Below are 6,190 nucleotides of genomic sequence, written 5' to 3'. Positions count from 1 at the left end.
TAGCCCCTTCCCCAAGGAACATCATTCTACTCAGAGCCCCCACTCAGGCTAACCTGGAACCATGAGATGGGCAGCAAATAAATTTAATAGCAATAAATAATAACCATCCCCCCCAAAATAAGGTTGAATCCAAGCCTATTGGTCATCAGCGAGCTTTGTCAGCTAGCTTGGGAATCCCATAGTAAAGTGGAGCCTGTTAGATGGTTATGTGGATTAATGGAATACACTCGCTATATGTTTTCCTTCTGCCTTGTTTTTATTTGTTTTTGTCTTGTTTTAATTTTATTTTAATTTCAATTGGTTGTGTAGGAAGTTGGCAACCACCCCTCTCCTAGAAAAGTGAGATATCCTAGGAAATATTAAAAAGGCAGAATATTTCCCCTAAAAAGAGTAGAAACTCAGAAGCAGAAACTCACCTCAGAAGTAGAAGCTCACCCCCACTTTTGTATTATGGGTGGGCCATAATACTGTACATAACAAAGTTCTCCACGTAAAACTATAGCAATTGCCCAAAGCCCTTTCAGTGCATCATCATCCAGCAAGGCTCAACTAAGCCTGGAACTCAGGACAGCCTACAGAGTTGCCCCTGCATGGCCCCATGGGAGTCTGACAACCAATCAGAATACAAGTTCCAATTCAAATCCCAACAAAGGTTATAAAACTCAGGCACTCTCAGCATATCAGCTTTTTTTCTTAATCTCTCCCTTCACCTTGAAGCATGTGATCATCCTTCCTTTTCACTCTGGAGCTCCAGGCCATGTGGTCCTGTCCACCATTAAACCTTCCAAACAGCCTCCATGTTTCTTCTGTGTCTTTTTCCCCACTTGGAACCGAACCCAGAAGGATATTTCTTCCAACAATTGTTTCAAGAGTTTTGTGTGTTTTTATTGCTATGGTGTACACCTCCCAGAATCACTATGTGAGCTGAGAGACTATACAAACGTGATTAAATACTTGACGGGTGAATTTTGCCATTTTGTTCACCCATAAGATATAATCCAGCAAGAATTGCTGCTAGTAAATCTCACTGAAACCAACAAGAGAACAAGTGTTACAACATATCTTTAGGCTAAGGATGGAGCAGGAAAATGGAAAAAAAGCATCCCGTTCATGATCTAACCACTTGCAATGATCCTTTCACACAGCCACTTCCTACTGTCTTGGAAGGGAAACTGTAAAACAACTGATTTCTGTAACAATTTTGTGCATCCAGGTGTGGCAGTCTGTTTCCATCCTCTGCTTGTTTCTGACAAAAAGGTTGCCCATTGTTGGGATTAGAAACAACAATACGTTTTTTTTTTCCGAGCTGGTATTTTCCCAACTCCCATAATTCTCAGTTGATTTAACTATAGATTTGGGGATTTGTAGTCCATCATAAATGAAATTGTAGAAAGCTAGATAAACAGATGCATAATTCAGCAGAGTTCTTATGTTTCTGTCTGCCTCCTGGGGAGAGGAGGAAAAAGGGCCCTCTGGATATTATTAATTACTATTCCTCTCATCCATGTCCAACAGCTATTAGTTGCTCTGGCCTGCTAGAAGCTGCACTCCAGTAAATTACTATATCTCACCCTAAGCCTTTCCATCTTTATTCTATATAAAGCATGCTGTATAATCAACGATCCGTCTCTTCCCCACCCCCTCCCCTTGTACTATATTTTTTATTTCTCATCCTTTCATATTCCAGGACTTCCCCTCGCCCCCTTTATTATTTATCTTCTTCCACTTATTGTTTCTTCAAAGCACAGAGCCATATTCTTTACCAACAAGATGGCTTCCTTTCTTCTATGTTTATCACAAGCCAGGCTCTCCCAGTCAGGGAAGACAAATATTTTGCATGGCCTTAAACCAACACAAAAGCCATCCTTTCTGGCGCCATCAAGTCAGAGAGGTTTTTTGTTTTGTGTTGTCCCCCTCCCCTCTCCACCAATTTTTTTTTGGGACCAGTTTTGTCTCCTTGCTGTCCTCCCAACCCACTAACTCTTGTGACTACTTTGAAAAGAACAAGCAAAAAAAAAAAAGTCTGTCATTTTAGAGTAGAGGAGAGAAGTGGCTGAAAACTTCCATCCTTGAGGTTGAGCGGTTTTTTCTCTCTCTTTTAATTTTTTTCCCATTTTTGGCAGGTGGTTGATGGAAACCACATGATGGTTCAGCCCCTGAAGTCATTTGTGTGTGTGTTTGTGTGTGTGTGCATGCATGTGCAAGCATGTGTGTGAGCTCTATACCTCATTGAAACCAGCTTGCCTACAAGGAAGTCAACCCCTCTCAATCCCCTCTAGTACAGTACAGCCTCCTCCAGTCCTGCGAAGGGCTTGACACACTCAGCTCCAGTCTGCTGGCAAAAGAGCGGGAGGGAAATCATACAAAAAACAAGCGGAGGAACAGAAAAAAGACGGTCTTTAACAAGGCAGCCAAGGAGAAGGCACTTGGGTGGAGAAGAAAGATTTACTTCAGGTGTGATTCTGAGGACCAAACTCTGATCTGAAGGTACTTTTTCCTTTTTTTTTCCTTTTCCTTTTTCCTCTCTCAACTCATTTTCCAAAGTTTGTGTGGTGTTTTTTTTTGTTTTTTTGTTTCTCTCTCTTGGAAAGTCTTTGGGACAAATGGATTAAATGCAGTGGACCACACAGGAATTTCAGCCATGGAACCAGCAGAAACTGGGAATTTGGATTTTTTTAGATCCCTTGCTCTCACCCTCAACTTAAGCCACGGTCTTCTGTTACTCGAACCCCATTAGAACTTCCTCCTTCCTATTTTTTTAAAAAAATCCACTCTGTTCCATTTACTGTCCCATCACTCTGTCTTGTCCACCCCTCTAACTATTAGAAATCACTCGCCTTACGCTCTCAGGAATCAATTGTAAGAGTCCTGCATATCTACTTCTCACCCACCCTTTTTCCAGCCGCATACATTTCATGTGTACATAAGGGGTGGAATTATTCTCTCCAGTTGTCATTCCCTACATTTTGCTCCCTCTCCCTGTAAACTGATGAGAATCCCACTGTTAATAGCTTGCTCCTAAGCTCCTTTATTCTCAGGTTTCCTTTCATCTACTTGGCAGCTGCCTAACCTTGTAAGACTTATTTGGTGGTTTCATTCTCGCTCCCTGGAAGAGCTTTTACAAATGCGTTGTAGCTGGAAAAGAACTACGATAGGTGTGTAACTCAAGGAACCTAGGCTGATCTCAGCAGCCAGCCACACTTTATTCAGGCTCCCTCAGGGTGCGTCCCCGATTTTTTTTGAAGGATGGCTCAAACCCTACTAAGAAGGGAATTTGGGACTGTCATCTCAAACACTGTGTTTGGTCTGCACTTACGTGTGGCTGAGTAGGAGAAAAGGATGCCTCTGAAGTCCCAAGGTCTAATCCATTGGGGAATTCAGCCTTGAGGAAGTGAGGAGAAATGGCACATATTGTGGGATGGAAGTTGTGCGCGTTCATCTGTGGGTTTTTTTTTTTGTCTTAGACCCCAAAATTTGTAGGAGCGGAGATCCTTGAATGTGGATCTTTCTCATTGCTAAGTATAGATTTACAGAGTACATGTATGGACTGGCTGGGGTGATGACCCTCAACAATTCCCATAATCAACCGAGCTTGGAAGTATGGAATTGTAGCTGGAGCTGTATTTGTGCTTATCTTGCTAATATATCAAAGGGGTCCATGCCCCCAAACTCCTTGTATGCAAAGAGAGAAGTGAACTGAATGTACCAGGCTATTGCTAAAAACTTTGGAAAACCCCTCTCTTTTATTCCTTTCGCTTATGGTGTTTTCCCATCTCAAGGGTAGATGTGATCTCTTCTTCTCAACGCCCGCAAACGAGTCTGGCAAAATTAAAACAAAGGGTGAATTTTGGGGGGGCGGGGGGCAATGCCGCTCCAAAAGGTCTCTCTGAGTTCCCATGAAAAGTCGCTCCGATCTGCTCGTTGACTCTAGTGCCCTCTAGCTCCACTTGCAACTGTGCAAGATGGGCCATCAGAGGAGTGCCTTTTAGTCCAGGTAGAGTCAGAATCTCTCCCTCCAATATCCCAGGAGCAGTTAGAGGACTCAGAAAAAAACTCCCCCCACCCACCCCCGAAGGGCAGAAACTGCCTTTCCCTGACGTCTGGATTTTGTCTTCACTTAGCCAATCAGCACCAGATCTTTCTGGCTGTTGGGGAACACAGAGACAGATCTTTATGGTTAAATTGATTTGCTGCCGATCTCGCCAAGGGGCGAACGTTGAGACCCCCCATCTCTTGCTAAGGGGATACAGAGAAGCCCTGTATTCTCATCTGTAGTTTCTCAATTCAGCATAGCATTTTTTTTAAAAAAAAAATCTTTCTTACATCCAAGCTGTCTAGGATTTGTCCAGTGTGAGTCGAAACATGAGCAGAGCAGGCTGGAAGAGTTTTTTTCATTCATAGCCAGCATAAATGTTTGCAAACCGGGACTGCAAAGCCAGCAGCGTCTCTAGGAGCTTCCTATTCCCACCCTTGGAAGCAATTAGACAAGGAGGCCCCCCCGGGGGGGGGGGATAGGAAACCCACAATGTCTGCCAATTTAAGCAAAGCCTCCCCAATCCTTTTTAGCGGATCAAGCACCAGGGAGGCGGGGAAAACGGTAACTTCTAGATGTTAGAAAGAGAGAACGAGAGGGAGAAAATTAAGGCGGACGGAGCTGATCCCAGTTAACACAGGAGAGGCATCCAGCTAAAATGGGAGATACAGGGAAGAGTTGGTGGCTTTCACGAAGAAGGCAGGAGGGGAGTGGCAGAAGCATTCAGGCCAAAGGTCTCCAAACTTGTCCACTTGAAGACTTGTGGACTTCAACTCCAAGAATTAGCATAGCTGGCTGGAGAATTCTGGGAGTTGAAGTCCACAAGTCTTCAAGTGGACAAGTTTGGAGACCTCTGGCTTAGGCCAACAGAAGTGCAAAGTGCACACAGCTCCTCGCTCCTGTCTCCATTTTTGGGAGAGCAGATCCAGCCGGTTTGTGGAGGAAAGGCTGCCTGGGAGAAAAAAACAACAACGATAGGCTTGCTTGCCAAGTCTGAATCCTTGTGCGCCAACTCGGCCTTTCTTGGCTGTGCAATTTCCTTGGCAGCCCCGCTGCTTGCTGAGCTGGCAGGCATGACCCACTGCCTGCCATTAGCATCCTCAAGCTGGCTCTACACAGCCACAGATGTCAAAGCCACACAGGCTCCTCTGACCCACAGCACGTGGCATTCCGCACTCCCACCCCCCGTAGGCGTCTTATTTTTAATTTGATTGTTCCAGAGCTGTGTTGGTCAGTCAATCCTATACTTTGGTTTTTTTCAATCGCCACCCTTTCCCCTTCTCCCCAAATCCACATTGTCATGCCTGAAATCAGGGCACCTGGATGGGTTCCAGAATTTCCTGCTCTAAGTTGGCAGCCAGAGTCTTGAATGGTCCTGACACTTGAATTCTGTCCCCATCTTTCCTGTCTCCTTACATCAAAGGTCTTCAAACTTGGCAAGTTTAAGACTTGTGGACTTCAACTCCCAGAATTCCTGAGCTAACCTGACTAGATGAGGAATTCTGGGAGTTGAAGTCCATAAGTCTTAAACTTGCCAAGTTTGAAGACCCCTGTCTTACATCATAGGGAAGAAACCAATTTGTCAGGCTTTATATACATAATGTCTCAGTCCCATGTTCTTTCCCAGGTTTTTTTTTTTTTAAATGCATACAATATATCTATGGTGTTGTGTTTTGTTTGGATCCCTTATTTAAAACATCTCTGCAATCTGCCAAAATATCCTTACTGGTTCAGAGGATTGTTTCTGTGGGAATAAATTTGAGAGGCAGGAGTGCTGTGTAAGTCGCCTTGATCTCCTGACCTCATAGGGAAGTGGGTTATAATAAACCTAATGGAGAAAGGAGTAAGTAAATGTTGCTTTGGTGCAATGACTAAGAATGAGGGAGGTGACACTGGAACCAAAGTGTCCCAGCTTTGAAGCTTTAAATTGCAATCAATTTGGAATTAAAATTTGTCTTTCTCCCTGAGTGACTCTCAGCCTCATCCCAGCATTATGACTTGTAGTAACAAAGGCAGGCTTTATGAACAGCACAGGGATGATGGCTACCACTATGAGATATTGCAAATCACTAGGGAGGAAAAGGCTAGGGACACTCAATCTACAAATTGAGTGCTTTAATTATACACTCTCCCTTGCAGTAGGCTGACATTGTTGAT

The 6,190-nt window shown here is 44.0% G+C and overlaps 1 protein-coding gene across 1 annotated transcript in view; it reads left to right on the top strand.

Annotated features, from left to right (window-relative positions):
* Window positions 1–1,761: 1,761 nt before the first annotated feature.
* The window catches only part of BGN (biglycan), a 64,736-nt gene continuing 60,307 nt past the window's right edge, over window positions 1,762–6,190 (top strand). Inside the window, exon 1 of the mRNA XM_026711272.2 lies at window positions 1,762–2,487. The gene's annotated coding sequence lies outside the window, so the exon portion shown is untranslated. The remainder of the gene's footprint in view (window positions 2,488–6,190) is intronic.

The sequence above is a fragment of the Pseudonaja textilis genome, chromosome 2 (genome assembly GCF_049901715.1).
Source record: "Pseudonaja textilis isolate UNSWEBS1 chromosome 2, rPseTex1.2, whole genome shotgun sequence".
In the NCBI taxonomy this organism is placed as follows: domain Eukaryota; kingdom Metazoa; phylum Chordata; class Lepidosauria; order Squamata; family Elapidae; genus Pseudonaja; species Pseudonaja textilis.
This window is presented reverse-complemented; position numbering and strand designations above follow the sequence as displayed.